Source organism: Ursus arctos, unplaced genomic scaffold, assembly GCF_023065955.2.
Source record: "Ursus arctos isolate Adak ecotype North America unplaced genomic scaffold, UrsArc2.0 scaffold_23, whole genome shotgun sequence".
NCBI classification, from domain to species: domain Eukaryota; kingdom Metazoa; phylum Chordata; class Mammalia; order Carnivora; family Ursidae; genus Ursus; species Ursus arctos.
The window spans coordinates 47053298-47065474 of NW_026622908.1; positions in this window are offsets into that span (position 1 = coordinate 47053298).

Genomic DNA, 12177 nt, shown 5'->3' on the forward strand with positions numbered 1-12177 from the left:
CGCCCCTGCTCCACGCACCTGGCCCCTACTGGGCCTGCACATCTGAGCCACACCCTTGACCTGCACGCCCTGTGAAGAGCCCCAAATCCCTCATGCCCCTGGGTCTCTCCCTAGCCCCGCACACCCTTCAAGTGTCCAGAACCCATCTTGCCCAGTCCCCTCACCCTACCCAGGCCCCATCCACTCCCTGCCCCTCACACCCTGCCCATGCCCTACAGCACCCCCTTAGTCCGCATGGCCCCCCCACACCCCTCTGCACCCCCACACTACCGCACACGCTGTGCCCTGGTGCCCACAGCAACTGTAGACCATGGCCAGCCACCCTTCCAGCTGCTGGCAGAGGTGGGAGATGGGAAAGTGGGGAAGGGGCAGGTGGGTGGCCCTCATTGAGGCCCATCTCTCCACCTGGCCAGGTGGCTTCATCCCCGCCCTGATCTGGGGCTCCAAGGCCCCTCACAGCCCTTCTGGCCAGTCCTAGGCCCCTCTCCCCATCCCTTGGGACCCCTTCCCCCTACAGCTTCCCACACAGCCCTCACTTGGGGGACCCCCACTCTGTGGGGCACATCTGGGCCCCACTGCCCCCTCCCCCCCAACAGCATGACGACCTGTGGGGAGGACCAGGCTGCAGCCTCCTTTCTCTGGCCCTGAGGCCCCACTCTTGACCAGTTTCCTGGGCTCCATGGCTTCTGGATTCCTCAATCCCTTTAGCTGCTTCTCCACCACCAGACTGGCCTCTTCTCTCTGCACCAACAGCAACTTCAGAGCTGCTTTTCAGAGCCGGAAGGGCATGAGAGGAGTGTCAGGCAATCTGCAGGGAGAGAAGAGACCCCCAGGAAGCAGGGAAAGGGTCTCACCTCCAGGGTGGGGATGGACCATGGGGAAGGCAGCAGGGAGGCTGAGGAGCTGTTGGCTGCCCTGGGTCTAGAAGAGGAGGGATTGGGTCATGGAAAGGGCCTGGAGTGCCCTCCTTCTCCCTGTGTCAGGCATAAGTAGGTTCATCTAGGATGAAAGTACTAAAGATGAGGAGTGGGCACTAGGGATGGGTTAGCTGAGACAGTGGGGTTCAGCCTGCTGCTGGGGGATGCATGGTGGGGCCCTGGAACCCTGTGTAGGAAGAAGTCATTGGGGAGGAGGCACACTGGGTGGCAGGGAGAGGGACAGAGCTGGAGCATCGGTGTCCCTGGGGCCAGGAGGCTTCTTTTTAGGAAGCGCTGACTCTGGCCATATTTGAACTCCAAGGCATGATGTTTCATGGGAAGGGCCTTCAGAGGTGTGGCTGGACGCTGGGCTCAGAGTTGTGTGTGGCTCGGGGGGGGCGGGGGGGTGGCAGTCAGTGGACTGTGTATGGGTTGAGGGGGGCTGCTACTCAAGAGGGAGTCACATCTAAACAGGGAGCTGAGGTCCTCAAGGAGGGTGCTGGCAGGGATGGGGTCTCCACGGGGCAGACCCCTCGACACTCAGTCCCCACCCCTTTGATTCTCAGTCAGCGGGGTTCCTCCCCAGCAGGCCTGGGATTTCTGAGTGCAGAGCCTGGTGTTAGAGCCTGGGGCATCTGTGAGCACCCTCTCTCTTCCTCCTCCTCTGGTCTCATTGGATCCGCCCTATCACCAACAGCATGGCTTCCCTGGGCTAGGGCTGCCAGGTCACGCGGAGGGAGCTCCATTAAATTTGAAGCTCCGATAAGTTTTTTTGTTTGTTTTTGTTTTAAATAGACATTATTTTTTTATTATTTTTTAAAATTTTTATTTATTTATTTGACAAACAGAGAGAGAGAGAGAGCACAAGCAGGGGGGAGGGGCAGAGGGAGAAGCAGGCTCCCCGCTGAGCAGAGAGCCCCATGTGGGACTCGATCCCAGGACCCTGAGATCATGACCCGAGCTGAAGGCAGATGCTTCACTGACTAAGCCACCCAGGTGCCTGTACTAGACATTATTTTTAAAGCAATTTCAGGTTTACAGAAAAATTGCACAGAAAGTACCAAGAAATTCTAGTAGCTACCCTTCCTGTCCCCAGCAAATTGCCCTATTGTTAACAGCCTGCAGGAGCTGGAACCTTTATTACGGTTCATGGACTGATAATGATACATTATTACCAGCTGAAGTCTACCACCTTGACCTTAGGATTCACTCTTGATACTGGACATTCTGTGGGTTTAGACAAACGTATAAAGACATAAATCCACCGTTACGGGATCATGCAAAGTAGTTTCATGGCCCTAATCCCCTGTGTCCCTCCTGTCCATCCCTCTAACCCCCGGCAACCCCTGATCTCTTTGCTCTCGCCATCGTTTTGCCTTTTCCAGAATGTCACATTGTTGGAATCCCACAGGGTCTTGCCATTTCAGATTGGGTTCTTTCACTCGGTAAGATCCAGTTAAGGTTCCTCCGTGTCTTGTGTCTTTTCATGGCTTGATAGCTCATTTCTTTTTAGTATTGCTATTTAGTATTGCTAATATTTTCCTGTGTGAATGGATCACAGCTCATCCACCCACCTGCTGAAGCCCTGCCGGTTATGAGTGGAGCTGCTATAGACACCTGTGGCGCGTCTGCTTTGGGCGGACAGGAGTTTCCAGCTCCTTCGGGTACACACTATGGAGCACAATTGCTAGATCGCACGGTAAGAGTATGTTTAGCTTTGCAAGAAGATGCCAAACTACCTTCCAGAGGGGCTGTCCTGTTCTGCATTCCCGCCAGCAGTGAGAGAGCATTCCCACTGCTCCTCATCCCCACCAGCATTTCGTGTTGTCGGTGTTCTGGACGTTGGCTAGTCTGATGGGCGTGAAGGAACATACCTCTTCTGTCTTCACATGTATTTTCACTGGCTGACGTCTGACACCCCCACCTGGGGCCCCCCAGGGCCCGGTGCTGGGGAAGCCCCAGGAGTGACGCAGCTGGTCCAGGGGAGGAGGAGTCCCCAGTGGGCAGACCAGGAGCGGGCCCAGGCGGGAGTCATGCTCTGAGGGCAGCTTACACACTGAGCTCCCCAGGCCAGGCTGGGGAGCTGGGGCTCCTTTCAGAGGGCAGCAGGAGACCCTGGGCTAGAGGGAAGGACAAAGTGAGCTTGGAGGTGACTTCAGGCTGCAGACCAAGAGGGTAGGAGGCAGGAGAGAGGCCATGTGTGCACTCACTCTTTCACACGCTCATTCATTCACTTTACCCATATTTGCTGGGAACCTAGTATGTGTCCAGGGTCCATCCAGGGGTTGAGGACACAGCCTTGCACAGAGCACTAAACCGATGAATCCGTTGCCTCCGTGGTTCATGTCCCCCAAGTGAGAGGTAAACCAGCGAGATACATCAGATGCTCTTGGGGAAGCATGGAGGGAAAGGTAACAGGAGGTGGGAGGGGACAGCATGTGCAAAGGCCTGGTGGTGGCATGTGTAAGCCCTTGGTCCTCAGAGGCCCCTCGTCACCTGAGTGAAGGAAACTTAGTCCTCTGTCGTCCCATCTTCAGGGTAGGGCTCCCTGAGGGCAGGAACAGTGGGCAGGGATGGGGTTGAGAAGGCTTCTGAAGGGAGGGGGTCCTGATCCCTGGAAGCAGGGTTCTGGGAAGGGAGCTGCCCACAGACCATCTCTAGGTAACCCTGGGGAGCAGGGGAGCCTGGTGGGAAAGGAAAGAGGAGCGGAGGGCCCGGGGGGGCAGGTGGTGATTGAGACGTCACCCCCCAACTCTGTCTTTATTGACAACCACAGCTGATTCTGAACTGCTTCGTAGAGCGGGCACGGTGGTCACCTGGCTACCGGGTTTGACTTTAGTCCGCACTGGGCTCCAAAGGCCAGCACGGTACGCCTGCTGCGGAGACAGCGGACGCGCCCTCTGCACAGGCACGAAGCGACACGGTGACACAGGTAGAAGCTTGCTGGCTTGAAAACCTGCCTCCTCAACTGAAACCTATGAGAGACTGTAGGAAACAAAGAACATTCTGGAAGGGGACAGGCCTTCTCCTGGCCTGTGTAAGGATCTGATCATCAGACTCACGTGTGTGTGTGTGTGCGTGTGTGTGTGAGGCTGGGTGCGTGTGTCAGTCTCGGACACTAGCTGGGGTGTCCTATGATTCCGTGCAAATCCGACCTTCTCCACCCCGAAGACCCTCCCCTCCTGATGCCAATGGCAAATCCAGGTTGTCACCTGTGCCTCTGAGCCTGGGCTGTGCACTGGAGGTTCCCACGGCCCCTCCTTGGGTGCTGTTGCTACATCCCCAGTTCGCTATAAGAGCACGTGATTGGAGCAGCCAGGTGGAAGAGGCACACAGGGTGAGGTGTGGGGGAGGCCGTGGAGCCTCGGCGCTCTCTGAGGGCGCCACTGTCCCCGAGTCTCCATGCATTCGCCAGCCCGGGAGCTCTCTGAGCCCCTTCCCTGGGGGTTTCATGGAGGCTTCATTACGCAGGCCTGACTCATGAGATCATTGGCCTTTGGTGATTGATTCCACCTCCAGCCCCTCTTGCCTCCCTGGCGGTCAGCGGGCAGGACTGAAAATTCCAACCTCCCCTCCCCCGGCACGCAGCCCACATCCTTAGGGCCTTCCCAAAAGCCCGCTCGTGAACATACACCCAGCCGTGGTGGGGAGGGGCTGGGGCAGTTCACCTTCGTGGCTCTTCGGGAACTGAGGACAAGAGACCAACATGGTAACAAAAGATGCTCCCATCATCCTTAGGAATCCCAAGGGTTTTGGAGCTGAGCTGTGAGCCAGGAGCCGTGGACAAGGACCAAATATCTGTGAGAAATATACTGGGTTCATCTGAACGACCCAATATCTGTTTGCTGTAAATCACAGTCTCGCAGCCTGGTCTTGTACCAAGAGAGACACCAACTGTCAGGCATGCCCCTCCGTACAGTGGGCCCCCTGGCTTCCTCGATCTAGGGGACTCAGGCAGTGAACCGTCCAGCAGGGCCCTGCATTCCTGTGACGCCGAGTTTCACTGGAAACAGCGCTGCCTCAGGTCCTCCTGTGTGGTTGGGGTGGTTCCCTCCGTTTGAAGGCTCCGAGAGGGCGAGGTAGCCCTGCTTGCTGATGGTCAGATTGGCTGGGCTGATGCTGGCTTAGGCGGGACAGCCCGGGCTAGGGCCGCATGGTGGGGCATCTGCTGGCCCCTCCCCTGCCCCTCACTGGATCCTGGTCCTGGCTTTAGGGCTCCAAGCAGGCCACACTCCCCAGAGCCCAGCTCACCTGACCAGGAGAATGGGTCCCACCGCAGGACGCCCCTGCCTTCGTGGCCGGCTCTGAGACTGCCCCGTGAGCCCACAGTTCCCTCCCCAGAAGCTCCTGCACCTGCTCGGTATCTGCGCGTCTGGCTTCCCTGGCTTCCCCTTGGCACTCCTTCCCGCAGGTGCCTCTCAGCCAGACCGGCACATAATAACAAAGCTTAGTAACCTTCGTCCACCAGGCGTAAAACGCCGTGTCTTCCGTGTTTGCATTTCTACTTTCTGGTGACAAGTGTCTGTCCTCCTCCCTACATTCCTCATTCATCGCTCATTTGCATTTCCGATTCTGCACTTGTCTGTTTCTGTCTTTTGCTCATCTTTTCCCTGTGAGGGTGTGCTATGTTCTGGGCTGAATTGTGTCCCATCCAAGGTCCTATGTTGGAGTCCTGACCCCCAGCCCCCAAGATGTGGCTGCATCTGGAGATGGGGACTTTATAGAGGTGTTGGAGGGAACATGGGGTCACCGGGGTGGCCCTAATCCAATGCAACCCGGCTCCTTATAGGTAAAGAGGATCAGGACACAGATACGCGTGGAGGGACAACCCCGTGAACACACAGGAAGAGCACGGCCATCTGCACGCAAGGAGAGAGGCCTCAGGAGGACCATCACCCCCCAAAGCATCCCTGGACCCTCACCACCCCTTCTCTCATCCCTCCCTGCGCCCCTCCCCATTCCCAGTCAAGCAACCAATGACCTGGGTAGCTTGCATTTTCTGGAGTTTTCTATAAATGGAAGCATATAGCTTGTCCTCTTTTCTGTCTGGTTTCTTTCTCCCAGCGTGACTATTTTGGGATTCATCCGTGCTGTTGCGTGCCTCAACCCTGCATTCCTCCAGTCGCTATGCTATGGATGGGCCACAACTTGTTTACGCACTCGTGTGCTGATGGACGTTTGGGCTGTTTCCAGTTTTTGACGATTAAAAATAAAGCTGCTATTTACATTCATGTGAAAGTCTTTGTGAGGACAGACGTTTCCTTTTCTCGTGGGGAAATGCCTGGACGTAATGACCACATCACATGGCAGGTGTATGTTTAACTTTTTGAGAAAACAGATACTGCCACACTGTGTCGTTTAACATTTCCACCAGCCATGGGAGGTCCCTCCGCATTGTGCCCGGCATTTGTTATGTTAGGGCTTTTCAATCTTAGCCGTTCTTATGGAGTGGTATCCTATGATTTTATCTTGCTGTTCCCCAAAGACAGCTGTGCATCCAGTCACGAGCTTTTTTTTTTGCCATTCATCCATCCTGTTTAGTGAGGTGCCCATTCTAATCTCTGGCCTGTTTTTTAAAAGTTGGGTTGTTTGCTTTCTTATTATTGAGCTGTGAGAGTTCTTTCTGTTTTCTGGATCGGCCCTTTATGAAATATGTGTTTTGCTAAGGTTTTCTCCCAGCTGGTGTCTTATGTTTGCATTCTCTTTACAGTGAAATACAATGAAATTTGAAGAGCAAATTTTAAATGTTTTTGATGAATTTCTATTTGCCGATCTTGGTGAGGGGGGGATTGTGCTTTTGGTATTAAGTCTGGGAAATCTTTGCTGATCCATATTCGTAAAGATTTCCCCATGTTTTTATAGTTATTTAGGTCTATAATCCATTTTGAGTTAATTTTTGTATTCAAGTAACAGTCCTCCTTCCTTTTTTTCCTTTCTTTCTCTCTTTCTCCCTTCCTCCCTCCCTTCCTCCCTCCCTTCCTCCCTCCCTTCCTTCCTCCCTTCCTCCCTCCCTCCCTTCCTTCCTCCCTTCCTTCCTCCCTCCCTTCCTTCCTTCCTCCCTTCCTTCCTTCCCTCCTTTCTCTCTCTCTCTTTCTCTCTGCAGGTGGATATCCACCTGTTCTAGCATGATTTATTGGGAGAGCTATCATTTCTGCATATGTGTGGGTCTATTTTATTCTCTTAATCTATTTGAATATCTTTACACCAATACCACCCTGTTTTGGTTACTCTAGACTGATCCTAATTCTCAGAATGTTAGCCTGACTTTATTCTTCTTTTTCAGGGTTGTTTTGGCTACTTTGGGTCCTTTGCATTTCCATATGAATTGTAGAACAGGCTTGTAAATTTCTACATAAAAAAACCTGCTGGGATTTTGGTTGGGGCTGCATTAAATCCCTGGGTTAAATTTAGGGAGACCTGGCATCTTAACAGTGTTGAATAAGCCTTCCAATCCATGAATGAGTTCCTGCCTCTGTTCATCTAGGTCTTTAACTTCTCAGCAATGTTTCATATTTTCAACACGTAACTCTTCCACGCCCTTTTTCGCATTTATCCCTATTTTTTTGATACTATCAGGAAGTGTCGATACCTGGTCATTCACTGCTGTTTTACAGAAGTACAACTGACTTTGTATGGCGACCTCGTGTCCTGAAACCTCGGTGAACTCACTTAGTTCTTGCAGCTTTTCCTGTAGAACCCATTGGATTCGATGATCCGGTTGTCTGCGGATAAAAGTTTTCCCTTTTCCTCTACAGTCTGCGTGACGTTTTCTTGCCTAATTGCACCAGCGAGAACCTCCAGAACAATGTGAAAGGAAGTGGTGAGCAGACGTCCTTGTCTTGTTCTGTCTTTAGTGAGAAAACTTTGTCCTTCTCCGTGAGATGGCAGTTATTAGGTTGAGGGAGTTCCTTCTGTTCCTGGTTTGCTGAGAACTTTTCTTTTCTTTTTTTAAATCAGGAATGGGGGTTGAATTTTGTCAAATGTTTCCTCTGCAACTATTGAGATGGCTTTTTTTTTTTTTTTTGGTTAAAATGGTGAATTACTCTGATTGATTTTTGAATGTTACACAAACCTTACATTCCTGGGAGAAACCACACTTGATATGTAACCCATTTTATATGTTGTTGAATTCCACCTGCTAAAATTTTATTTTTGCATCCACGTTTGTGAGGGATAGTGGTCTGCAGTTTTCTGGTATTGTCTTTGGTTTTGGTATCAGGAGAATGCTGGCCTCATAGAATGAGTTGGAAAGTGTTCCCTCCTCTTCAATTTTTTTTTTTTAAAGAACTTGTATGTAATTGCTATTATTACTTCCTTAAATGTTTGGCAGAATCCAATAGTGAAGCCGTCTGGGCCTGGAGCTTTCTTTGTGGGAAAGGTTTGAACTGTGTTTTCAATTCTTTAATCAGTACAAGGTTCCTTGGTTTGTCTACTTCTTCTTGAGTCAGATTTGATTTCAAGAAATGTGTCCATTTCATCTAACGGTCAGATTGATGGGCATGAAGTCGCTCATAATATTTCCTTATTATTCGTTTATCTTTTAACATCTGTTCAATCTGTAGTGATGTCACCTTCCTCATTCCTGATTTTCGTAATTCCTGTTTTCTCTCTCTTTCCTGACTAAATTGATTAGAGTTTTGTCAATCTTTATCGATGTTCTCAAAAAACCAAGTTTTGATTTGATTTTTAAAATTTTTTTCTGTTATTTTTCTGTTTTCTATTTCAGACTTTCACTTGATCTCTGTTATTTCCTTCCTTGTGCTTACTTTGAGTTTAATTTGCATTTATTTTTCAATTTTCCTTGAGGCGGAAGCTGAGGTCATTGACTTGAGACCTTTCTTATTTTCTACGATAGTCATGGGGTGGTATAAATGTCGCCCTCAGGACTGCTTTAATGGCATTCCATGAGTTCCCTTATGCTGCATTTTCATTTTCATTCAGTTGACAACACTTCCTAATTAACTTTTTTATTTTTCTTTGACTCATGAATTATTTAGTAGTGTGTTATTTAGATTCCAAACATTTGAGAATTTTCCAAGGATCTTTCTGTTATTAATTTCTAGCTTAATTCCACTATGGTCAAAGAATATAATTTATGTGACTTGAATCCTTCTCAACTAATTAAGTTTTGTTTTATGGCCCAGAACATGGTCTGCACTGGTAAATGATGTGTATTTGAGAGGAGTGTTCTATAAATGTCAAGCAAGTCAGGTTGGTTGGCAGTATTGTTCAAGTCTCCTATGTCCTTGCTGGTTTTGTGCCCGCTTGTCCGATTAACTGTCGAGGGAGGGTGTTGAAATCTTTGACCAGGACCAAGGATTTGTCCGTTTCCTTTCAGTTCTATTGATTGTTGCTTCACGTAACTCTGTCATTCCTTGTAACCAGTTGGTGTGTTTGTTTGTTTGTTAAAAAGAGTTTCTTCAAACTGAGGGTTGCTGGAGGGGAAGGGGGTAGGGGATGGGGTAACTGGGTGATGGGCATTAAGGAGGGCACGTGATGTGATGAGCACTGGGTGTTGTATACAACCGATGAATCACTGACCTCTACCTCTGAAACTAATACTACACTGTATGTGAACTAATTGAATTTAAATAAAATACCATAAAATGAGTTTCTTGTAGGCAGCACACAGTGAGGTATTGCTTTTTAAATCCAATCTGACCATCTCTGCCTCTTAATTGGGGTGTGTAGACCACTTACACTCAATGGACTCATCGGTGTGGCTGGATGTGAATTAATCATCTTGTTACTTGCTTTGTATCTGTCTCACTCATTCTTTCTACTCCTTTCCTCTTCTTCTGCCTCCCTTCGCATTCATCAAGTCTTATTTACTCCCTTTTATCTCCTCTTTTGGTTTTTTAGCTGTGACTACTTGTTTTATTATTTTAGTGGTTGCTTTAGGAGTTTTAGTTTACAGTGTTAACTTATCACAGTTGGTTTTGGTTGATTTTCTCCTCCTTATGGGTCACGTTCTCCTATTTCCTGGTCTGTTTAATCATTTTTTATAAGGATGCCAGACATTCTGCATTTTTCCTCGGTGGGTGTGAGATATTTTTCTCTTTCTTTTTTTAAAAGATTTTATTTACTTATTTGACAGAGAGAGACAGCCAGCGAGAGAGGGAACACAAGCAGGGGGAGTGGGAGAGGAAGAAGCAAGCTCATAGCGGAGGAGCCTGATGTGGGGCTTGAACCCAGAACGCCGGGATCACGCCCTGAGCCGAAGGCAGGCGCTTAACCGCTGTGCCACCCAGGCGCCCCTATTTTTCTCTTTCTGCAAATATTCTCAAGCTTTGTTCTGAAGTGCGTCACCAGTTTAATCCTTTCTCGTCTGCTTGTTCTGATTGTAAGGCAGATCTGGAGCAACTGCTCCATTATTTATCCAGGGTTAATTATCCCTGCTACTGAGACAAGACATTTCTGAGTACCCAATGCCTCATGAATTATTCACTTTTCCAGTCCGTTTGCTGGGCACAGACCCTCTTTCCACCCCTGTGTGAGCAGGCATTGGTCTCTCCGATCCTTTCCAGTGGCTCTCTTCCCAGCCTTGGACACTTTCTGTCCAGACCTGTGCCCTGCACCCTGCTGAATGCTGGAGGACCCCTCTGCATGTCTCGAGGGTTCTCTCCCTGGGCACCCCTCAGGTCCTCCTTCCTGCACTGAGGCCTGGAAACTTTCTCGAGAAAGCAAGCTGGGCAATTGTAGGACCCAACCTGACTGTTTTCCACCTCCTGGGACCACTGGTGTTCACTGCCTAATGTCCACAGTCATGAAAAACATTGTTTTATGTATTTTTGTCCTTTTTGGGGGGAGGATTGTTTCAGACAGGAAGATGAATCTGGCCCCTGTTACTCCATCTTGGCTAGAAGTAGGTGTCTGTCTTTTGATAACATTTTTTGATATACAGAAACTTAAACTTTTCAAGTAATGAAATTTACTGAGCTTTTCCTTTGCTTCCTTGATGCTTCCATTGCTTGTGAGCTTAGAAAATTTTCCCCAGCATAAAAGCAGACCAACATGGGGGCACCTGGGTGGCACAGTGGTTAAGCATCTGCCTTCGGCTCAGGGCGTGATCCCGGCGATCTGGGATCAAGCCCCACATCAGGCTCTTCTGCTATGAGCCTGCTTCTTCCTCTCCTACTTCCCCTGCTTGTGTTCCCTCTCTCGCTGGCTGTCTCTATCTCTGTCGAATAAATAAATAAAATCTTAAAAAAAAAAAAAAGCAGACCAACATGCACCTACATTTCTCACTAGTTTTAGTTTCAATAATTTGTTTCTTCATACTGAACTCTCTAATTCTCCTGGTACGTATTTTGGTATTTGGCGTGGAGTGAAAGTCTTTGCCTTTTCTTCTTCGCACGCACATCTGATTTTCTCAACTTCCTTTATTAAGTATCTTACCATCCCCCTTTCATTGATCGAGATGCTTACATGTACGTGGTGTCGTGCCGATAAATACTGTAGAATTGGAAGAAATTTTACAACTGTCAAGAGCGGAGGGTGTGGAGCTGTAGTTCACGGTCTACGGTTAGTGGCTGTGTGACCTTGGGACTTGGCGTAATTGGTTCTGAGCTTCGGCTTGCTCTTCTGGAAAATGCAAATGATGAGAATATTTGCCTCTTTGGTCTACTGCGAATGTTGCTTGAGGCGAAGCAAAAGATGCTTCGCCGGGCCGCGGGTCCGCAGGAAGCACTCGGCACGGACCAGCTGTAATACCTCCGCTTTAGAAATCTACTCTTAATTTTCACATTTTTCTTAGCTGTTCCTATTTTTCCTCCTCTATGAATCTGAGATTCATCTTGCCAACCACCTCCCACCCCCGGCTCACCCCTCTCTCCCAAGTAAATCCTATTCGAATTTTGGTTGAAAATCTGGCAAACCTATACATTAATTTGGGAAGAACTGATTTTTATAAACTTCCTACTCAAGACCAAGTTGTGTTTTTCTCTCTCTCTCATTTTTTTTTTCAAAGTTCCTTTTTATGTTTCTCATTAAACTTTGTCCTTCTCTTCCTACAGACCCTGGACATTCCTAAGAGGGTTACTGCTAAGTATTTTACACTCTTTGTTTTGTTTTGCTTGAGAATAATATTTTTATTCCACTTTATCTTCTTGTTGAATGTTGTTACAAAATAATAAAAAATGTCTATTTAAAATATGTATTTTGCATCTGGCTGCTTTCCTGAGTTCTCTCATTTATCCTGAAAGCTCTTCCGCTGACTCTCTCGGGGCTCCCAGGAATGTGGTGGTTTGGTTTCCTCCTC